Genomic DNA, 24907 nt, shown 5'->3' with positions numbered 1-24907 from the left:
CCATTATTTTTCAGTAAAAGAAAAAACAAAACTCTCTACTTGGTGGAATGGTTACCTACTTGCTCTGGTAAGCAAACAGTTGAACGCAATCTAACGTTCATTTGGATTCATAATTTTGTATCACAAGTGAATGCAAGTGAACTTGGATACAATAAATACTATCGTGTTTGAATCATTCAGTCTCCTTCTATGATATTCGGAACTCTTAGAAGCGAAAAACAATTAGCAGCGTTTCTATGGAAAACTCGTACGCGAGTGGAAACAATTGAACGATACTTGATGAATCAAAGAACACATTTGCATGGAATATTGCTAGTGAGTGAAAATTTCCATGCTTGCTGACAGTAATAAAATTCTAAAAATGAAGACTTCGTGGTTTGCGTGATAGAACGAAAAGTAATTTTCAACAAAAAGAAACGATAATTTGCTTTCATCACATCAGTATCGAAACAAGCAACAAAATGTGATGCACACAAATGCAGGTTTTTATTCGGGCCAATGCATGCATCCAATTCATCATCATCCCAATAATAAAACTCTTTCCAGTCAGAAGATTTAGCACTTCCCAACCTCGATCTATCAATTTACGGACTTTTCCATCAGTCGAAATTAAACTCTAACGGTAGCAGCTCTAACATCCGAGTCGCCACCGCACCGTGCTAATCTCGACGAAAAATTCACACATCTTCTCCAACTGGCGCACAGACAGAGCGTCACTGCTGCCGTCCAGCGCCGCGCAAAAGCACACCATTAAGCGATTTATTTATGCGATAATTACCTAATTAAATCAATAAAAGTCAAGTGGTTGTGCAATTGTGAGCTTACTCGCGCTCCATCAAATGGTCGGTGGGGACGAGCGCATCGGTCCCGGCAAACCACACAGCACATAATTTGAAAGGATATCCTCCGAACCGAACAATTGTGAACAATATATTATTCTCGCCAGAATTTCTGAAACTGGAGGAGTCACGGTTCGACTCACTCACGGTGCTGGTAAAAATCGTTTAACAACCATTTATCGTTTGAATGCAAATTTTATTCAATTATTAATATCAAAGCCTCTTGATGACGCTGTCAGGGAATAAACTGATGATGATGCTGGTGATGATGACGATGATGATACATCACTTACTCCGTTCATTGTCAGAGAGCTCAGAGCTGATGCTTTCGAGGGGATAAATTGCAGCATATTGTTTGTATCGATTTGATTGTCGCTATATGTATATTTAATTGGACCCACCCCTCCCCCCACGTCTTACTGCACTCTCTCATATCGTCCGCACGACATGCAGCAATAACAGGAGCAGCACACAGCATCATCATCATCATAAACGCGCGTCAGAAGGGAACTTCGAATCGTCTGTCCTTTCGTCCGTGTCCGTCGCTTTCTTCCCGTCGTTTGTATGTTGTGGCATCGTTGCCTCGTATTTGTGTTTATTATTATGTAGGAGAATATGAAGTCAGGCCCCGCAGAGTGTGCAGTGAATGCAATATTTCATTGAATCAGTCGGTCGTTAGTGCAAATGGTGGAGAGATGGATGATGACATGTTTGTGCTTTACATTATTATCAATCTTCGATCCGGAGAACCCGATCCCATATGGGTCAAGGATCATGTCATTTTCCACCATGTTCATGCGTCTTGATTCCAAATCGACCGAAAAGAGCGATTAGACGATTAGAGTAGGTAATCCTCTAACAAAACGGTGCATTTCATTAAGTGGCTCCAGTTCCCGATGTTCCCTACACTGTTAATTGATTGGTTTTCAAGTATTTACTCTCCCTTTATCCGTTTGCCCTCCTCTTCGCTTCCTGTCAGCCAGTGCAGTGTAGCAAAGCTGGCAATTGGATGCAGCCCACACTCCATAAAACGGCCACCCATTCGCCACAGGCCGTTCAATTCGTTCGTTCCTGATTGCCCTCCTATCACGGAGAACAAAACGTCGACACACAGGAGAAGTACAACAAGAGAGATACATTTCAAAGCTTCGATTCTGGCTTTTATGCATAAATCCTGCCGCACTCTCGCGCGCACTCTCTGTCCCTCTCTACCTCTTCCCCCGCTTTCCACCCCTTTCCTCATCGTTAGTCCTTCCCGGCAGCCGGAAGCGAGGATTCAGCGTAATGGGGCATTTAGGATATCAATAAATAATGCGAAATTTGCTGGCCGACGTTAAGCTTAGCCGTGCCCGAGTTTCCCGAGCATGACGTTGCTTACAGTATAATCATACCCGCGTGTGCAGTGCAGTGAAGGATACATCCGACACCGTTAACCCCTGCCTGCCATGCCATGTTGTATGTATTGAAAACGTTTAAAATGCGATATAAAACATAAATGCGAATAAATATAAACATAGGAATATCACATTTGCCTGGACGGAGCAAGCTTGAAATCCATGATTGAGTATTTAATATGTAATGGAAATCAATTCTGTTAATTGTTTCCATATTATATATGCCCAACCGAACGCACGCGTTTTTCGAGCTTGGATGGATCGGAATGAATCACGATGAAACAGACGACGACGACGACGACGATGATGATTGCAAGAAAGTCATCACGCTATTTGTTGCTGTTGCAGGGATGAAGGAAATGTTTTGCCTAATAAACAACGCACACACACACACACACACACATCACAGAGACTGCGCCCCGCACAAGAAAAGAGGTATCTTTTATGACAATTTATTCCAATAAAACATAAACCTGTTTTATTATTTAGGGTCTTTTGATTCATTTATCGTCGCTCTCTCTTCGGGCGTATTTTTTTTTTTGTTGGTCGTCAGTCGCTTCGCAACGTCTCTCCAAATATGATTTTATGACTGATGAAGCCAGACTTGAGTTTGATTGAGATTCCAACGGTCGGAAAAATAAATCATTCGTGGTGCAGATAAAATTCTCCACCGCCACAGAATCGTGTGCTAATCTGGCTTGAAATGTTGAGGTTATTTAATTTTTAATTGCTCACACAAACGGTTCCCCCTGCGATAATCATGTGAGGGATGAAATAAATTTGGGAACGCCTTTGCTGCTTGCCTACATTAAAGGAGAAAGCTGGGTAATTCGAACAGATGAGCAAACAGTGTGACATGTGCGATATAAATAAAGACACCGGAGTCGGAGCAGCAGCAGCGTTTAGGATTAACACTCCAATAGAAAATCATAAAACGAAGGTCTTAAAAAATGGAAGTTGATTAGCCGTGTGATACACATACCGAATATTAAGCAGCTAGTTAGACAAATAATAGCCAAACATACCGCCAATATGGCAACGCTCCAATCCCCGGCATCGGCCTAACCAAGCGCAGGTGTAGGAACCGGTGTGGTGACTCGGTGACACTTAAAATTCCCGCTAACTCATCGGGAAAAGAGCAAAACGCGCCCAGCTCCAACCTAATCGAGACGGCCCTCGAGCAATTTGACATTGTGTACACATCAACCTCCTTAATTAAATCTCAAATGGTGTATGATATAAATAAATCGCTTTCAAAGCTTCATGCAAAATAATTCTCGATTCCATCTGTTTCACGTGATGACATATCTCGAAAAGCGAACTAAGGTATCTTTTTTTTTTTAAATTTCGCCTCCGAACGATGAGACGGCTTGGCCAGACCAGGCTACGGGCGAGGGAAAAATAATTAAAAACACACATTTTATAATCTTCGTTTCATTGCATCTCCATCACTCATCTCGTGCGCGTCCGCGTCCACTTCTGCTCCATCCCAACAGTTATGCGCCGCGCTCCAATGCCCTTTTCGGTCGGCGGAATGGCGGCGGCTCTGTCTTCATGTACATTTATTGCTCGGCACTTTTTTTTATTTAAACTGTGCGCTCCTGTTTTGCGCGCTCTAAACGACAGGCAGCATTCACGGGGCGGATTCGCTCTTCCCAGCAGACCCCTCACTTTTCACGCGCTGCCACGGGACTTTTGTGAACCAGCATCCCGAGCACGGCACGATGATTCCCAATGATTCTATTTAACCGTAATTAACATTTCGTTTTTGTGTACTTCATGACTTTTTCACTCGACATGCTCAATTTTCTGTGACGATTATTACATTTATTTCATTAAATATAAATTATGTAGGTAGTTGTACACCACCATATTGCGCTGCAGGGCTGCAGCTGGTGGTAAAATGCGGCACGCACTAGACGTGAGTGGCCTCCGTCTCTGTTTGAGTTGGGTTTTGCACATCTACTTAGCTCATCGTTTTTCTTTTTTCGAGACACCGCATCCATCCAGTTAATGAAACGGTTGGTAGGTAACCTTTTCTAAGGTTCCGGTTCATCTAAGGTATACGAAAGTCGAAAGCTTGAAATCAGAAGCACTTGAATTATTTTTAAACACATAATTATGTTTGTAACTCTATTATTGTTTCACTGCATCCAAACAGTCAAAAGAAATGTACAGTTTTAAATAAAACTGAAGAGAGTCGTTTAATTTATTTAATGTCCCCTAATTGAGCCTTGCTCAGTGCTTAGGTCCTTAATCGATTGATATCATTTAACAAACTGCTGCGTATCTTGAAATATGCATCACTCTAGAGAGCGTTTCCAGCCTAAAAATACGCAAAATTTCATTCGACCATTTTTCACACGTAGGGGAACTGTTCCATTATTCATCTCAGCCCATATATCCATCTTATACAACATGAAAACACAATTTAAAACATTTTCTCATGAAGAATAATCAATAAAAACTCACTTAAAAGCTCTAAATTTGATATTATAGTCCGGCATCGGCACTCGAAAACTCATTTATTTCAATCACCTACCTCAGAAAACAAAATCCGCACATGGCTCTACACGGCTACAACGGGATTCGTTCAGCAGCCAACCAAATTTTATTTTAATTACTGAACAAAATCACTCACTACACTAAGAATACTTCAATCTCCAAAATGTTCACCTCAAATTTCCAAAAACAAGCTTTAATTAGCAAAAATATAAGGTAACAATTTTTACAAATCCTTAATTTCAACTGTATGTATTTTTATCTGTTTTCACTGCGTTGAAGATAATCAAAAGTTGCCAAATTAGTTTCTGTTAATACGAAAAAATCATACTGAGAATGTTGAATTATTTTGGTACAATTGACAGAAATCGACAGCACTGCAGTGGTACCCTACCAATTTTGCACGTAAACAACTACAGCGGATACTTAGGGAACGACTACGACGGTTTGCGGCTACGTTCATCAATGAAAGTGTGATTCATTTATGATCAACAGTGTGATTAATATGAGGGCGTCGTGAGATGAATAATTGAACAGTGATTTAAGTTTAGAGATGAATATGGAAGCGTTGTTGAAAATAGTTTGTTCTACAAACTTCAGGATAAATCTAACTAATCGAGCTCGAGCTAAGTTTACTAAATTTTCAATGCTGGGCGATTCCATAAGAGCATGCAAGCGTATTTTGTTTATTTGTTCAATGATTTCGTGAAAATTTGATGTTTAATCCGTGCATTCTTCGTGAATATCAGCTTAATGAGAACAAATACCCTAGCTTAGCAAGAATTTTCCACGAAGGAAGCAAAGTTGAACAATTTAGTTTCGATTATTTGATCAAATTACTTCGTCAAATGAACTTTGAAGGAAAAGCCAAACAGATGAAGAAAAAATCTAAGACAAATTCAAATAAAAGAATATAAAGTGTGAAAAATACGGAAATAAAGAAAGAAAAAAAACTGGCATTATATACTACTCTGCACAGTAGGTTGTCCCATAAACAACATTTAGTCAGATAGCCCGGAGGCTCAACCGGAATATGAACTAAAGAAAATATGATTTTTTTTTAGTGTAACTGAAAAAACTTTTGAATGGCGACAACTCTGGAAAAAGGTTAGTCGAGTTTCTTAAACCAAACCCAAATACTTTTTTGCGCATCCCCCGGCGTTCAAACTAAAAAAAAAAGAAAAAAAGTTACGGCTCGTTGTGGCTCAAATTTCGTTTTTACAAATTTTTTAGCTCTTTTGAAAATTCTAAGTTTTGGTGTTTTCTGGAATAAACCTTTTAAAAACGTGCTAACTTTACGCTAGCAACCATCCTGTACCACAGAAAGATGAAGAATTTTACTAGGAAAAACCTTTTAAAAGACACAAAAATCCTATCTTGAATCGCTGTTGAGCTATTCGAGTTTTATTATAGAAAGAATATGATAAAATCTAATAATCTTGAGTGTTTGCAGCATCAAGTCATCGAGTTATCAAGGAAAACGTCGTATAACCATCGCCTGCTATGTTTTGATGTTTAGTTCAGAAATGATTTTATTTTAGATAGGTAACCCCAGTTCTTGGTACTATTTATTCAAATCCTCTGTTTTATTATGTGTAGTAACTTTTAAATGCAGTGAATAAATTTTTCATGTTCACAAATAAATGAAAATAATTCCATTGCTCGATTATTTCAGCGGTTTATTTACGCTACCCAAGTAACAAAACTGATTACACTAAAGTCGCTTTTCACGCGGGGGATACGTGCCGCGTAAAAATAACCGCGTAAAAAAAAACGTGAATTCCGGACTCCGCGTAAATTCCAGAATCCGCGTAAAAAAACCAGCGTTAATTCCGGAATCCGCGTAAAAAAGCCAGCGTTAATTCTGCATTCCGAGTGAAGAGAAACCGGAATCCGCGCAAAAAAAATACCGCGTAAATTCCGGAATCCACGTAAAAAAAAACGCGTAAATTCCGGAATCAGCGTCAAAAAACCGCGTAAAAAGCGACCTTAGTGTATATCAAAGTTTAATAGCGCTTTTTTGCTGTACTAAGCACTATAAAACCAATATTGTTACCAGGGTAAAAACTAATTATTATTGACATAATTCGAATAGTCACCAACAGATGTCTTGACCAAGTTGTTTTGATGTTCACGGTTTTTAGCCACGGTCAACAAAACCTGAAACATCGATATCATCGGTATCGACCGTAGGGCCGTGGAGGAGACCTTCGTACCTTTAAAGAGGAAAGCAGTGAGATTGGGACTTGTCTTTACCTCTGCCAAAACGGAGTACATGGTAGCTAGCAGGGAGCGTGGAAGTTCCCGTGGTGTTGGTGCTGAGGTGGAGTTAGATGGAGAACGATTTGAAGTGGTTGACGAATTCGTTTATCTTGGTACGCTTGTGACATGTGACAACGATATGAGCCGTGAAGTGAAACGACGAGTTGCAGCTGCGAACAGGGTCTTCTACGGACTACGTAATCAGCTAAGGTCCCGTAGTTTGCAAACTCGCACAAAACTAGCACTGTATAGGACGCTGATACTCCCGGAGGGCCTTCACGGAAATGAAGCATAAACGCTGAAGGAAGCTAATCGACGAGTGCTCGGAGTTTTTGAGCGTAATGCTCTGCGGTCGATACCTAGCGGTAAATTGGAAGATGGAGTATAGCGCAGGCTCATGAATCACGAGTTGTACCAGGTATACAAACATGCTCATATAGTGAAGGTAATACAGCGGGGCAGGCTTCAACGGGTTGGACATGTAGCCAGAATACCTGACGAGAGACCCGCCAAAACTATCTTCAGTAGAGAACCAGGAAGAGACCGTCAACTCCGCGGAACGCCTCGCTCGCGGTGGATTGCGCGGTGGAAGAAGATGCACGATCTGCTGGTGTACGAGGAGACTGGAGAACGGCTGCCCAAGACAGAAGAAGCTGGACATCTCTTATTCGTTCGATCCTTGGCCGGTGAACGGTCCGTTAGCCAAAAAAGTAATTAAGTAAGTAACAAAACCTGAATCAAGTTAGGTGTCGAAAACCTGGAAAATCATGGAATGTCAGGGAATTCATTTTTCGATCAGGGAAGTCTGGGAATATCAGGAAAAACAGAAAAACAATCAGGGAAAAATGTTTGATTTTAAACGGCTCTTAGCGCCAAAACGGATTTTTTTAACTCTTTATATCCGATCGAACACTTTTTCACTGGGATCGTGAAAGCGTTGCGTTCATCTGCGTTATACTTTTCTATTCTGAATGCTGAAAATGTCAGGGAAAATTTTGTTATATTTTAGGGAATATCAAGGAAAATCAGGGAATTTAATTGTGAAAACTTTTTGCTTTTCGTTAGAAGTAGATGCCCCGAATTCATTTAAATCTTCTGCCAGCCTTAGTGCCCGTTCTGCGGGCTTGTTAACTATCCACAAATTCTTTTATTTCACTTTGATTTGTATATACTTAATACTATTGCTCCAATTCTCAGGAACAATAAATACTGGGTAATCTGCAGCGCCTACTATGTAAATTGATACAGATTCAAACAAACTAATGTTGCTAAGCAACCGTAGTCAAAAATGGTTGACTCGCAGTTGCACAGGCTGAAAAATATCACATTTTACAATATTCTTTCCATAATAAAACTCGAATATCTCAACAACGATTCAAGAAAGGATGTTTGTGTGTTTAAGGAAGATTTTTCCTCATAAAATTGCCTATCTTTCTGTGGTTGCTAGCGTACAGTTTAGCACGTTTTTTTATACGTTTAATTTCAAAAAACACCAAAATTAAGAATTTTCAAAAGAGCTAAAAATTTGTAACAACGAACTTTTTTTTCACTTAGTTTGGACTCCGAGAAATGCACAAAAAATATATTTGGGTTCGGTTTCACAGGATTTTAGGTGACAACAAAATTTGAAATAAAAAAACGAGAGCAATTGAATTTTTTCATGAAACTCAAATCAACACATAGACTAAACAATCCCCAGTGTTGTCGCCATACAAAAATTCGTAAAACAAAAAACTGGTTTAAGGGGTTATATACCTTTTTGGTCGAGAAAAATGAGGGAAGTTTGAATCTATTTTTAAGTGCATAGCACCATTTTCATTGCATCAAAGGGGTATTTTTCTGAAAGTACAGTTTATCAACAACAACAAAAGACGTTTGATTTTGAGATATACCAATTACTACTGGCCGTTTTCCCAAAAAAGCTATTTTTTTGCAGAGGCTTGCGGTGATCCTGATAGAGACTCAGCGGGTCAACCGAAATAGAAAAACTCATATTATTTCATTAGTCTAGAAGTGTGCCGGGTCCTTGAACGTTCGCTTTTAAGAGTATTTTGTTTTCAGTGCAAATGGGAACGTTTTTCCCAAAAAACAGTTCACAGTTTTGAGCGCTAAAAATTGCACTAAATTTTTTTTTGCGGCAAAATGTGACTGTATGTTTCGAAAAGCGATCGTTCAAGGACCGGCGAATTTAATAACGAAAATTTGAAAAAAAAGATGAAGGAAATCGGTTCAGTAGTTTTCCCGCAATCAGGATCACGGCAAAGTCATTTTTCGGAAAACACTATTCCGAGATAATCGCGCGTTAAGGTTCAAGTTTAGCTTATGTGGCCGTGGCGAGGCGCGCTGCAAATCGCTCTAACTTTCTTCCTATTGCTCAGATCTTTATGAAAATTTGTGAAAATGTTCTCAAGATGTTGTATTTGAAAATAATACAATAAAAAAATTTTCGGTTTTTTGAAAACTAAAAAGGTATATAACCCCTTAAAGTTTTTGTTCTTTCGGAACATATTTTTTTTCGGTACTTGCGAATCGAGATGAAAATCAGGGACAAAATAACAAGTCAGGTCAGATTTCAAAATGAGAAAGCATTCTTAATATTTTCTAAATTTTTTACATTCTGCAGATTTTCGATATATCTGGAATGTTTTTTAAGTTATCTATGACATTTTTGACACCTAAGGTATTTTTAATTTCTGTATTATTTTTAAAATCCTTAACATTATTGATATTTTGGTATTTTTACCATTCTTCATATTTTTAATATTTTGTAGATTTTCTATATTTTTGAAACTTCGACATTTTTAACATGTTTGATAATTTTTCAAATGTTTGTTATTTTATAATATCTTTGACATATATGTAAGTCACTGATACAATAACCACAGACAATTCGCCAGACCATCTCTATTTGTTAGCTAAAATAATGTTTTAAACGTCGCTAACCGTTGATAAATTCTCACAGTTTCTCCTCAAGATGTCACTGACCAGTAACGAAACGTCGGATAGTATAAAATATGTCGTTCTACTTCTTTCAGATTGCTGATCCGAAAATACACACAACGCACTTCAACACCTTTACTATGGAAATATTTTGAAAAATGATCTGAGATCAATTATAATAAGAATAATTTTTTCTCTTAATTAATTTTTAAGCATTTGAAATCTTTCATTCTGCTGTCTCAATCCATTCTCGGTTTTTTTGGCATGCCACTCTACTAAAGTAGGATGCAATTCTACGTCAAAATGAATTTCTACAGGATAGTCAATGAAATTGTAAAAAGTAAAAAGTTCGATTCATTGCATATGATTAGAATGTACACATGAAACACATGCAACAGAGACATAATTATGATATTCATTCCTTGCAATATAAGTTGAGCACTCGACTTCCTGCTCATAGTAACGGTGTTGTTTGTATACTGAGAGTAGTGTATGAATATTGATGAAGGATCGCTGGTTAAGTTTCGATACCCAAGATCGGGTATCGAATGTAAAAGAATCGATTCCAAGCTGTATTGAAGGTATTACAACGTCCCTATTCACACGCACTGACAAAACTACCCATGCAGCATGAATCATAGTAACTCATGAGTCAGTAGAAAATAATTGACAGTTGAACTATACTGCCAAGATATGACATTGTGACGTAGATCCAAGTGATCAGTTTTTCAGTACGGCCCAAAAACGAAAGAATTTCTCGTCACTTTTGTATGGAAATGTGTGCCAGCGTCACTTTGTTTTTTTGATTTCATGCAACGTACGGATAAGTTACAACGAAAAGGAAGATATCGATCGATAGGTATTCGAATAATGAACAAATTGGTATGAAAAACTCATATTCGGGAAAATGGCACTTACGTCACTTTGTCATCTCACGGCAGTATAGCTGTGATGGCGAAAACAGTGAAGCTATTCCGTTCAGAAGTGAGCGCTTTCAAAGAACGGTGCCCTGCCGCGTCGAAGAGGAACATCGTGCGGCGTTTATTGGACGCCGGATACGCGCAATCGAAAGAAAGCCGGGCTTCGGGCGGCCGATGACCCGAAGCGACAAGAAGTTCCAAAGGATGCTAAAGAGGAAGACCGAGGGAATGTGGCTACATCTCTACCGCAAGGTCGGTGCAACCGGCCAAACAGTGAAAAAGTATCTGACGAAGCGGCTTTTCCGTCCACTGGCACTGGACTCAGAGCTGCAGGCAATGACGCAGCGACAGCGGCTGAATAAGATGATCAAGTCGATTTTCCCGGCGAATCGCGACGTGAAGGTGGTTATGGACGACGAGACCTATCCCATCCTGGATGACAACGATTGGTGGGGCACTTCGTATTTTACTTTTTCCACGAAGCAAGTGTACTCCGTTCATTTGACACACCAAGTTACCCAAGAAGGTGCTGCTGTGGCTGACAATCAGCGGGAAGGGTATGTCAAACCCACTCTTGTTTCAGTCCGGACTAGCTGTGCTTGCTGGGAGCAGCGTCTTTTATCAAGAAATACCACTCAAAGCGATCGTTGGAGAAGATGGAACGGCTGAATATCGATGTGGTATCCAAGCCGGCGAACCTGTCCAACGTCCCTCTTTTTTTATTGTATGTACTCGTCACTGCGACCAGAAACATTGATCTTTTGTGATATCACCCATGTGTTTGCTGTATTTCGCACTTCGGTTTTCAACAATAGTGAGTAAGTGACATGTTTATTATAATTCGTGATTGTGTGTATGCCGCTTACTATTCCGAGCCGCGCTGCCTCCTGCCAATATTATCGCCAAATACAATTCCATGGAGAGGTTTCAACTGAATGGCCCTCTAACCAGTTTTATTGTGAGAGGGATAAAACTTCTCTATTCTTTTTTGTGCTGTGTTACCTCCGCTCGCAGAAACTAAAATCATGTCACCTTCTCTGTCGCCCGTACTAGAGAGAAAGAGACAAACAGCAGTGTATGGTTTTGTTCTCCTTTTTAAAGACATTGTTCGTGTTCAGTGTGTTTCTGTTTATTTCCGATGAAGGTGACTTGACAGAGCTTTCTCCGGGAGCGCCTATCTCGGATGCTTGAGCAGTATCCTAAAACAAAGGTGGCGAGGCACAATAAATCCACGATTTACAATATGAACGCCTGTTTCTACGCTGGAGGGCGTGAAGTGGTAAATCTCAGTAATATATCTCTTTCAACTCTTTTCTTTGATTAATTCATGAGAAGAAGCGTTGATTTTGGATTGCCATTCACCATGGAATGAATCCAGTTCTATTGTTATTCTCCGCTTCGCACACACACAAGGCAAAACGGCAATACGTTCATACACGTTCAAATTTCTACATGTTGAATTTTACACGTGACTACTGTCAGTTAAACTTCCGGTAGGCGTGCCTCTAAGGGCAAGAGCGAGTAAAGCAACAACAAATCGAGTCGACTAGTCTATATATTTTGGGGTCGGCTGTGCTGGAGAAGAAGGTCTTGTATCCGCTCTGATTGGTCGAAACATGCGTTCAACAAGGCTTTGCATTTTTCAATAGTATAATAGTTGGCATCACAAAATAACAAATTTCCGCATTTTGGTGAACGAATAGTTAATTTTTCAATTGATTTTCCATAACAGTCATGAGAGACACCAGGTTCCTGACAACAACGACTACACTGGCGAAAAAACTGCTGCCCTAAGGCTCAAAATAGTTGTCCTAGGAAAATATAGCTTTTTAACCATTTCCGTGAAATTTGGTGCCTCTAGCTAGTGTAGAAATGTGTCAACTTTAGTCAAAGTGTCGGGTAGCAATTGCACACCGGGTTCGTCGCTTCAACGTTATGTTTACGAGAAAACTCAATTAGGGTTTTGAGAAAATGTTGGTGGCTAGCAGCACTAAAATTCAGAGTAAGTGTCATGCCTATATTGTTATCCGTGCATGTGAGTATGCTTTTCCCTCTTCCTGTTTACGTTCATTGCTCCGAGCATCCGTTCTTTTCGCCATGATTATCGCCAAAAACAATCTCTGGAGAGGCTAAAACTTAATGTCTCTCTGGTCATTTTTATTGTAAGAGTAACTTATCAAGAGAAGGTCTCATCGAGGATACATCCTAACGTGAAGTCCGAGAATAATCGTATGCTTGAGTTCGTTAAAATTCAAACCCAAGACCACCCGCTTGTTAATCCGGACTCTATAAGCTTGCAGCGGCGAAGCTCCCTTACTTCGGATACAAAATTTTCACGTACTTCGGTATCAGATGAATTGATTTGTTGCTTGTTGTTTTCCTAGAGATTCAGGATTTTAGGACATAATGAACTATCCTTTTAGTTTGTTTTTATCATCGACCGTTTACCGTGGATATCTTTGAAAGTAACGCAGGGACTTCATGAAAGATCTCATCAACCCCTATGTTTATCTAGTGTTTAGCCTATACAGTACTGTTTCGATTTTATCTCATCTATTCTTTAGCATGGATGGAGTTATCATAAGATATTATTTCTCAACTCTTCAAATAATACGTAATTTCTGCTCTAAAACCAATGAATTAAGCTTTTTACGATTCATTTTTTACAAAATTATAAAATGAACAAATTTCTATTCAGAAAAATTTGCAACTAAACACGATAAGCATGCAACTAAGACACAAGACATGAATGAGAATTATATTTTCAATGCACTTCCTACAACTGAGAGTACATTATTCTTGATTTAGGTTTCTTTTGAAGAAGCGTTAGGAAGCCGAGCGTGAATTTGGCGAGTAGAAATAAATACGAAAGCTGATAAAAACCGAAACAGCACTGTGAAGATTGCTTACAATCTTACTAAGTGTTGGTGTTACCATTCAGTCGGAAAGATTTTGAAAACTATGCCTTGATTACTTGTATTTTTGCTTTTGTTTACTTCAATTTTTAGTTCATATTGTGAGCTATGTCGCCTCAGCATCAGTTTTGTTTTATTTATTTTTTTTTTCGAACAAATCGTCAAAAAAACCTAATTTAAAAAAGAGATAAAATCAGTGTATTTATAAACATTAGCAACCTTCTGAAAAAAAAAAAAATAATTCACCGAACGTTTCTTCTAGAGGAAAACTTGGATTTTGTTTTATAAAAATAGTACTGATCGAAAATTGGTCCAGTTGAGTTTGCAGTAATTTCGAAATGCTCCACTGCTTCTACTAATGAAATTTTATGCTTGTGAAGAAATTTTGTAGCAAAAAAAACTAAAGCAACATGTTTTGGGTGTGGTCCCCGTGGCTCTGTGGTTAGCGATGTCGGTCGGCTAGCTCTCCCACACGGTTGTGATATCGGGTTCGATTCCCGATCGAGTCGAGGATCTTTCCGAGCTGGAAATTTTCTCGACTCAACTCGCAATCGACTTGTATATTATAATCGAATGATTACCGAATCAATAGCTACAAGATACTATACGATTACTAATCATCGTCACAGAATTTGAACAAGAAATAATGTAGAGTAAGTAAATTGAAAACGAATTGTTCCATATTTATTTTCATAACACCTGTTTAACAGTCAACAAGTCCAAGTTCTGCAAAGCAGACAGTGTATGTCTGACTGATTGCCGAATTTGAAATGTCGTTTGTCTTGAAATAATTACAGCAAAATAATAGCCCCTGCTATTTCTTGCACTATAATTGACAGATTTCAGCAGCCAGCGCCTGCAATTGCTGTTCGCCGCTGCTTGCGCGACTAATTGCTTCGTCTAACTGGAAGATACGGAAGATACGAGAGAAGTTGCACAATTGTCAGTCGTTCTCATGGCCATTGATAGTACCTAGCAGTGGCGCGCGCGTAGGGAGAGTGTACAATTGATAACAATCGATTGAAGCTTGGTTTCCAAATTATCAAATAATGATTTTTATTTTGCCCTGACCAACGCGCGTCGGTTATCACTTGTGCGAATTGTCCGCTAGAATAGTAATTCTGATAGGGATGGGTCTCTGATGATTACCGTGGAAGATTATTAGAACACGGTACTATGACGTACACCAAACGCGCACCGTGTATATTTAACCTTTTGCGCATAGGAAACCAAATTGTCACGACTACTCACTAGTCCCTTGTTTTGAATCAGACTCCCGACATTGCTACTAATTGGACAACATTCATCTGTTTACGATTTCACACGTCAAGGTGCGATAATTAGCTACGGGGGAACGATACACCGAGAGAGCCTGTCGAGAACACCAGCAAACCCCGGATCGCGCAGACTCAGGCTAAGTAGAGCTAAGCTGCCACAGCGTAGCTCCGCCTGCGATCGCTCGGAATCAAAAACCAACGCGGCGGCGTAAATCGGGAGTGCAAGAGATAGAAAGCATGACACACACGCCCATCATTACAAGCGCCGCACGCGGACCGGAGTCGCGTTGGTTCCACGAATTAAGTATGATTCGCAGTAGCATTATCATCGTCATTCATCATGATTGTCATCAACTCGACGCTCGTTAAGTGAAGATCTCCCGAAAAGTGTTGAGACAATTAAGTAATTGTTGCAGTTAAATATTTCGTTCACTTACAAGTTTGTTCGCTGTTCCTTTGCAGTTCGGTTCCGCTGGATTGACTAATCCGCTGTGGCAGCAATTTCACCTGAAAGGGTTATCGATAATTACTGGTTATCACTGCCGCGTTTGTGTTCACACGCGATTCTTGCACTGTAAAACGATTAAAACTGTCCAAGAGGGTGTAAGTTGCTCCAGCACCTTAAAGTCATAATGGACGTAATAAAACATAACCGTACTCCATGTCCGCTGCCAACAATATTACACACAACAATTACACCCCATATTTTCTACTTTCAAACTAATAAAGTGTCACCGAGGCTCATAAAACGCGTGCAGTTACCACTCCACTCGCCACTGACTGACTCGATATACTGACTCGAAAATGCGATAGTCCGTTTTGTTCCAAACCACCGCCGCACGGCTGCTCGTTGATGCAGATGACGACGATAATCAACACACAACAGTACATCAGATATTATCCAATTTATCATAAAATCACCCACTCTGAGAGCGCGACAAACGATGTGAAAACTTATGCTCTACCACCCACCGCACCGCACCGCACGTTGCCGGTCTACCGTTTGCTCGTTCGCTCGTTTGCTCCTCCGTCGTCGTCCTGCTTCTCTGCTTGATCAGTTTCAACTGTGTACACAATACACTGAACCTCGGCTCCGGCTCACTCACAGATCACTCAAAAAGTGCCGTCGAAAATCATCCCCATCATCATCATCACCGTCATCGTCATCACCGTCATTGTCGTCGTCGTAGTCAGCAGCAGCAACTCAACATACCACACGTTATCGAAATTGTGTGAGGAAAAGTAAGAAATAACCATATACTAAATCGACGCTTCAGTCCATTTTCCTACTCTACCCATCATCCACACTTCACCCACCCACCCTCATACCGCCACGAGCCAACAAGAGTCGGGAGTGCTCAATTTAACTATGCTGATGCGCGCCCCCTTTATGCCAGTGAAATAGGAAAAGGTAATAGCAACAATATCAGCACCATCACTAATAGCATCAGGGGCAATAATAAGCAATAATAATATCTATATCAATGGATGACGACGATAAACGTTGGTCCGCACCGCGCGTTGCCCTCCTCCCGGTGTGTGTGTGTGCTGCGCCACCGAACCACACCGCCGATGCGATCCGGCCGGTAAGGCAGAGGGGGATATAAAAGGAAGACGCGTGCGCCTGATCGCAAGAGTGACTCACGGTGGCTTTCAATTGAAATAATTTAGTTTTCTTTGATTGTTTGGTGTGAAGAGATTCAGAAGTTCGCTTTTCTTTAAAAGAAAAAAAATTCAAGGACTAGTGAATTATTCAAGACAATCAGACAGTTTGGTAAGGAATCAGACTTAAAAATTACTAGCTTATCAACCAAAAAATGAAGAACCAAAGTTGTAAAAATGTAGAATCAAATGATGAACGGTTGAGTAACGTATGGAAGGACGTGTTATCGTTGTTGCCAGAAACCGAGTTCACGTCTGCATCTCTGAAGACTGTGACGGAGAGGAGGGTACTTTATCACCGTGGTAAGTGACGTGACGGATTTTTAAACGTTTACCTTTCCCTACTACGCCTTATTTTACTACTCTTTTTTACCGAGCCTCGTTAGTTACTCCTACCTAGTATCGATAAAAGAAAGTTTGGAGAGGTATTCTTTCACACCGTTGAAAGAATACCTCTCCGTCGGTCTGATTTTTTTAGAAGGGGGAACCTGAGAATAAACCCATGCGTGAAAGTCCATTTGACATAGAATAGTCTGTTTCTACTAAGTATGGAAAACATGACCACTTGTCAAAGCGGACTTTGCGAACTTGAGGCTACGCAGCTCCCCTAATTGCGATAAACAAAATCAATTGAAGTGAAAAATTAGATTTGAAGTTCTATTTTTCAATCAAGATATTTTGCCCTTGGTTCATATTTTTAAACAAAAATTCCACGTTGACTAGTTTTGTAAATTTGTGCAACCCTCAAAATGATATTAAATAAATAAATAATTTATTGAAACTAAACTAACAAATATTTACCGAATAACAAAACCCGTCGAATGACGGTCTCAGGCATTAACGTTGTTTTTGACGTTGACTAACGTTGACTAACGAAGTTAGGCCCCTGAATTTGAAAATCTAGTAATTCAACCAGGGAAAACCAGAGAAGAGTGGTCAGGTTTTGAGCGCTTATTTTGCAGTCATCTATAATCAGGTTTTCGAGGTTTTGGCATCAATCGATCAGAAATTCTTTTACGGTTAAATTTATGTAACAAAAACAAACTATTGTTTGAGATACACTATTGAAAAATTGGTAATTATTATCGATTGTCAAAATCATACCGCGCAGCCAATCACTACCTCTCTTCCCAAGCACAGTCGACACTAACGGATACAATCGATCTGACTTTGTTGTTATTGTTGTTGTCACTTTCTGTTTCCGATGTTTATGCTGCTGCTAGCGGAAAAAAACCTTGCAAATATGCATCTTTTTGTTGGTGTTAATTTTACGACAGCGGCCGGCGCCCCATCATTCTGATTCCAAAACCGCACCAGTGACATGCAGTGATAGCAGCTGAAAGGAGGAAATACAAAATAGAACCGGTCATCTCGTGCCGGTTTCACCCGTAATGCTGGTGGCTTTAGTAGTAAATGGCTACTGCAAAACACTTAAATGGCTGGAATTCTGGACGGACTAACCAGGAAACTATAATCGGCAACTGGCACCTTTTGGTGCCTCGAAATTTTGGTACAGAAGCGGCTAATTGAATTTTCTGGTTTACCAAATGCTGCTGCTAGCGGAAAAAACCTTGCAAAAATGCATGTTTGTGTTGGTGTTAATATTACGACAGCGGCCGGCGCAGCTTTCAAGAAACATTTGTCTCTACCATTCCATCATCTATGTAGCCCCTCCTTCTTTCTAATTATCTGTCGAAGCCTTGGTATAAAACGTATCGTTCGAACATTTCACTCCATCAGTTTCATTACTAAATCGTACCGGTTACATACGGACGCTAGGTGTTAGCAGCTAAACGGAGGAAAAACAAAATAGTACCGGTTATCTCTTGCCGGTTTCACCTGTTATGCTGGTGGCTGTTAGTAATAAATAGCTACTGCAAAATACTAAAATGACTGGAATTCTGGACGGACTACCAGTAAACGAGAATAATCGGCAACTGGTACCTTTTGGTGCCTCGCAGTTTTATAATAGAAGCGATTAGTTGAATTTTCTGTTTTACAAAATGCTGCTGCTAGCGGAAAAAACCTTGCAAAAATGCATGTTTGTGTTGATGTTAATTTCACGATAGCGCTAGGTGTTAGCAGCTGAAAGGAGGAAAGACAAAATAGTACCGGTCATCTCGTGCCGGTTTCACCCGTTATGCTGGTGGCTGTTAGTAATAAATGGCTACTGCAAAATACTAAAATGGCTGGAATTCTGGACGGACTAACCAGTAAACGAGAATAATCGGCAACTGGTACCTTTTGGTGCCTCGAAATTTTGTTACAGAAGTTTTGTAAAAGAAGCGTTGCAATTCCCTCTACTATTTGCTTCAATGGAATATTTATTTTTTTTATAAGAATACGGTAGTCAACGTCATGCGGTCGTGTCTTGAATACCACCCTCCTACTTTTTTTTCGCTGGAGAACAGTGTTTTCCAAAGGGACGACGCCTGGCATAATCGGTAACGCAGATAAGCTTGTCTTTGAATACCTGCAGTGGGATTCCTGAAGATCTGAGCACACCATACAAATGGCTCGAATTTAATCTACTTCAATATATCTACAATGCCTAAACGTTCATTTCATTGACCATGGCCAGAGATGAACCAGCCTAGTGGCTAAAAACCTCTTTAATAAAGACAATAATAATAAAACTCATTGACCATCACTTTTTGAAACATGACGGGAATAAATCAGGCACATGGGGCACTTGCATTAAGTGTAATATTTATCTCTATCTGCAAGCTCGTAAGGATATTTTTTACGAATTTCATATTTTTCCAGAAACCTCGAAATTCTGAATCTTAAAAAGCCTATTTTCGCAATCGCAATCAACAAATAAAAATAAAACACTTGAGAGATCTGCATTAACAAAGGTACAAAATGCTCAGCAAGACCAAGAATACCACTTTTAGACCTCTCATGTAAATTTTTATAGATACAGTTTCACAAAGAACACTTTGACTAAGGAAAAATAATGTTTATAAAAGAATTTATTTCGCAATTTTTTTTCACTCACCTACCAAACTCCGCCATTTGACGGGTTTCACATTTTCACAAATAAACAAATAATTTATGAACTTTTTTCTGACCACAAATGAACGTTAGAAATCTATTTTTTTTTCATAAACAAAATATTACATAAAAAAAAAAAAAAGAAATTATTAAGAGCCACTTTATGGTATGGATATCTTGCTGGCAGAGCGGAGAGCAAATTTATTATGTGCGATCAAGGAAAATATTTAATGCTTCCGGTGGTGCGATCATGGAACCGGTTTTTCTTAGAACTATTAATGGTTGAAAAAAAGAGTAATGAGTAGTGTAAAATTTTCATGTATTCCACAATAATCATTCTTACAATAACGACCGCGGCACCAAAGGAAAACGGCAGTGTTGACTTTGAACAGTTTGTCGCCGCAAGATACCAAGCCTCACTTTGAGAATTTTTACTGTGAATTGAGTCATTTACCAGTTTAAAATTTGTTAAAATAGAACCAGTGTAATTTTCGCATCAGGAAAGCACAAATTTTGTTTCGATGCTCATGACAATCACTCAGTATTATTGAAGGTGTTTTGTTTCGTTTCTCGTTCTCAAGTCTGCGTCGCCCCGCCTTTATTGCAAAAATCTACTCTCAACTCGATACAAAAGATTGCATGTGGAAAATTCAACTTCATTCTTGTTCGTCACACGGAAGCGAGTGGAGTATAGCTAGTAACAGGAAAAGACAGCTAAATACGAGTCAACTATCCTTTACCATTATTCTGATACGGCAGCAACAGGTACCATCGTATGTATGCTGCAGGTATGTACCGGAGGGCAGAGCGGAGAGCAAATTTATTATCTGCGGCTAAGGAAAATATTCAATGCTACCGGTGGTGCGATTATCAGCATTCACGTATTGCACGTATTTCTTGTTGAATCGGTTCTTTTCAGAACTATGAACGCTTGAGAATAAAAAAAAATGGAATTCCAAGAGCGGGAGAATATTGAAGAGAGACTAACTTTAGTGATACCGCTTACCGTACAACGCGCGTGCAGTTTAACCCGAATCGAACCAATGATGCCATATGCCATCATTGCACACACTGAACACTAGAATAGATTTAAAATGAAATTCAATGACATTTCCACCATTTTCCAAGACTTTTATGAACACTAATCGAGTCCGCTTGACAGAGGAAATCATATAAAGTTAGTTTAGTTTTGTACGTGAACACAGTAACTATCCAAAGTTGAAAATAATTAAAAAATATTCACGGGAAATTCTTGGCTGATGGGGGTAAGCAAAACGGTTCAGGCAATGGTAAATTCGAGAGAAATATTCGAATTTTAGTTTATTACATGACATAAACAGTAGGATGCCGATGAAAATCGACTTTTCGAATATCGTTTAGCGATAGGGCTTAAAAATTTCGTCTTCTCAAAAAAAGTTCCCAAGAGAAATTCCAGCTCAATCTTGCAGCGGCCTCTCTCCCAGATTCAGTTATAGTTACAAAATTCCATTCCCAATGACAGACATTCGATACAACCTTCCGTTGCATAGTCTGAATTAGTATATTTTCCCGACATTCATTCGCCGGAATAAAGTGTTGTTAATAGACACCTTGTTTACCGTGGGAAAAACAACTACGGCCTTTTTAGGTCGTTTAGTTCCCAAAGACAAATTTCCGGTTCCATTGGTGGTCATATCTATTATATAAGTCGTCGCAGACTACTTGAAAAGTTAAAAAATTATGGAAAAACGTACAATTAAAACAAAAACAGTAAAATTGGGACAATTGTCATGGAATCGGTTTTTTTTATCATTTTGCTTGTTTCCACTATGTTCCGATTTTATTCCAGTGTAGAATATGAATATATTATGAGAATAATTAGAAGATTCAAAGCTAGAATTCGATTAAACGATTAAAAAGAAACAATAAAAGTATGCATTTGGGGATGACAAAATATGAAGAGAATATCAAAATATACACTAAAGTCGCTTTTTACGCGGGGGATACGTGCCGCGTAAATAAAAACCGCGTAAATTCCGCAGTCCGCGTAATAAAAACGCGTAAATTCCGGAATCCGCGTAAAAAATAACGCGTAAATTCCGGAATCTGCGTAAAAAATACCGCGTGTATTCCGGAATCCGCGTAAAAAACCGCGTAAATTCCGGAATCCGCGTAAAAAAACCGCGTAAAATCCGGAATCCGCGTAAAAAAAACCCGCGTACAAAAAAACCGCGTAAAAAGCGACCTTAGTGCATTGGAATACTCCTGAAAAGAAAATTCTGTTTCAAGGCGCAACCTTAAAAATATGTAAGGGAAAATAAAAAAAAAAACGGTGGATTAATGTTAACTGAAAATATGTGAATATTATTGAACAATTGAAAATAGGGTAATCGCTATTATTAATAACCGGTTGTTAGAAAAGAGCGGAAGAACGAACGACTCACGAAAATGAACGCGGTTCTTTGAGCACACCAAAACTGATAGTTCGTGCGAACCTGAACACGAACTGTTAACACTTGTGAATCTTTGTGAATTATGAGCCGTCCATATGAGTCGGTTCGGAACGGTGAGTGAGCGGTTCAGAGCCGCTTTTGCAAAAGAACCGTTTCGCCCAGGGTGGAGGCACGAAAATAGGCGGTTTCGTGCTACCGGTGAAAGTGACGCCAATGATATAATCCGTGGAAGCTACGAGCGATTTTGTTTGCCACTAGTAGTCATGTCCGGCAGCGGAGTTGTGGCTGGTAGGGTGATGGTTCATGGGAGCAGCCATTTTTTTTTGGTGGCGCAGCGCGTTTTCCGCGAGCGCTTGCCGTGGATCTGTGTGTGTGTAAGTTTAAAATTTTGACGCTCGGCTGCTTACAGTGCGTACTCAGGCTTGAGGGGCGCAGACTGGAAGATTATCAGAAGCTTGTGAATCCTTCTGTATTCTTTTCTCTTTGCAGACGTGTGAATGTATGGCATTGGCTTGTCTAGCACACAAGATAGATTTGGCCGAAACCTAGCCGCTCAGCTTTTGTTTTGTTTTACAATATAGTTTAAAAGTTGTCATTCGTGCGAAAGATTAGCAAATATCTGATCTACGGTAAGTGCTTACGGACATTTTATTCTATTTACGCTCTTATCTTATGATTTTTCTAGCTTTCGAGCAATTGTTGCCACTCAAAACTTCTTTTTTAATAATTTAAAAAATCTTGATGATCGGAGTCACTGTTACTATAGTTATTGTAGTCCATGACAACTAAATTTTTATATTCGACAACATCGACAACAAAGCGAAAATCGGCGTTGTGCATAATGCCTCGATGTAAACAGGTTTTCGACCCGGAGAATTTTGTTCAAATGAATGATTCCGGATCGATGTAACTTTGCGACGTATACCCAGATATTTATTTATTATTCGCAATAATTACTTCGCGTGCAACACTGTCCGACTCAGTCACTTACTACGGTGACACAACCCATGCTTTCCGTCGCAGTCGTGGGGATGCGGAGGTAAACTCGGTCTCCGACAACAACGACTGTTACATCTCCTTTCTTACAACATCCTTCCTTACCCTAACGATCGTAAGGACGTGGCCGACGCCGTTGTCGAACCATACAAAGCGATAGTTACTGAATTGTTGTACACTGAAGATGGCAAACTAGTCTCAAGTAGCCATATACGTGGTTTCTTGTGCAACTAAGATAAAGTTGTCTAAGATTGTTTCTTATGTTAAATTTTCCAAGGAACACGATGAAATTATCGAATTTAAAATAAAAATGGCTGCATTTGCCGAAAAATGTAAATTTAGTTTTCAAATACAAAAAAAAAAATCTGGCAACACTTCCGGTCAAAACTTATATTTTTTCTGGATTCCTTGGCTTATTTTCTTCAAAAATCATCTACAGTCATACCTCGATATAAGGCAACTTTATTTTTATTTTCGTTACGTTATATCGAAGCAAAAAAATTTTTTTTAATACATGCAAGAATGTTAATAGTTGCGCCAAAACCCTTTTTTCATCACCTATCAGTATTTTTAAACCTTTCTTATGCCCATTTAGAAATATTTCCAGAAGCAAAAAAAAATTTTTTTTCAATTGATACACAGGTTACTCAAAGATGCGTGAAAACCTATTCCCATCACTTATCAGTAATTTTTAACCTTTCTTATGCCCATTTAGAGAAAATTTCAACGACCAAACAAATTTTTTTTTTCTAATTGATGCAAGACTGTGAATTGTTACTGAAGGATGCATGAAAACCTAATTTTCATCACCAATTAGTATTTTTAAACCTTTCTTATGCTCTTTTAGGACAATTTTTGCATTAGTTTCATTAATTTTAAAACTTACTACCAACACTTTTTTGAAGCAATTTATACCCCGAAAACAGTTGCTGTATCATTTATTTTCAATTTCAATACATCATCAAAGTTACGTTATATCGAGGTAAAAATTACGTTATATCGAGTTACGTTATATCGAGGTTGCCTTATATCGAGGTATGACTGTATTAGTATTTTTCGGACATCTTACGTCTATGAATTGTAAGAAAAAGAAAAAAGAGATTTTGAACAAAAAATGCGTGACTTTGCAATGAACAGGGGGGTCCCACAGAGCGGGGGGTATTCCAATCGACACCAAATTTGGGATTTTTCTAAAGTGACAGTAGATAAATAATTCTCCCAACTTTGAGCAAAATCTGTGATGGTCGTGTCCAAGTCTGTGCTTTTTCGTGATCACTTCGTATGGAATGACCCGTATACAAAATATGATTATCTTTTCAGGGTTAATGACTGGAAGAAAGCAAACGGTACTAACTAAGAAAAGTAATAGCAAAACTAATACTAATGTAAATAAAAAAAATTAACCCATCGAAAATGAAAACACACAAATAACGGGTTTAGAGAGAGTAAAAAAATCTATGGTGTCAAAATTTTCCACAAATGCTTATGGAAATGAAAAAAAACTTACATAAAGAAGAGTTTCATTTTCACTTGTTTCCTTTCGGCTACTGTCATCGAATCACTTCTTTCTCTCTTTCCCTTCTGTTGTTCATCGGATCATTTCAAATGAAACTGATGACTATTTTAATTGACGGAGAGAGAAACTTTTTACTTTCCCTCAGCGTCTCAATTGAAATTAGCACCGCATCGCGTCGTTTAATGATAGTTTTCTAATACCGCAAGCCGTAGTTAGAACGGCAATGGCATCCAATAAATACGTCACGTAAGTTCC

General features: G+C 39.1%; 1 protein-coding gene across 10 annotated transcripts in view; it reads right to left on the bottom strand.

The window, feature by feature from the left end:
* LOC129718341 (homeobox protein GBX-2) overlaps positions 1 to 24907 on the bottom strand; it is a 61713-nt gene that overhangs the window by 30217 nt on the left and 6589 nt on the right. For 5 of the 10 annotated variants that reach the window (XM_055669035.1, XM_055669027.1, XM_055669031.1 and 2 more), the window contains exon 2: positions 15487 to 15556. The exons of 2 other annotated variants lie outside the window; for them this stretch is intronic. The gene's annotated coding sequence lies outside the window, so the exon portion shown is untranslated. Of the gene's footprint in view, positions 1 to 15486; positions 15557 to 15669; positions 15842 to 16021; positions 16337 to 24907 lie in introns of those variants that run through there. 3 more of the 10 variants (XM_055669032.1, XM_055669029.1, XM_055669033.1) reach the window with 3 other exon arrangements.

Source organism: Wyeomyia smithii, chromosome 1, assembly GCF_029784165.1.
Source record: "Wyeomyia smithii strain HCP4-BCI-WySm-NY-G18 chromosome 1, ASM2978416v1, whole genome shotgun sequence".
NCBI classification, from domain to species: domain Eukaryota; kingdom Metazoa; phylum Arthropoda; class Insecta; order Diptera; family Culicidae; genus Wyeomyia; species Wyeomyia smithii.
Note: the sequence above shows the minus strand (reverse complement) of the source record. Positions and strands in the feature narration are given on the sequence as shown.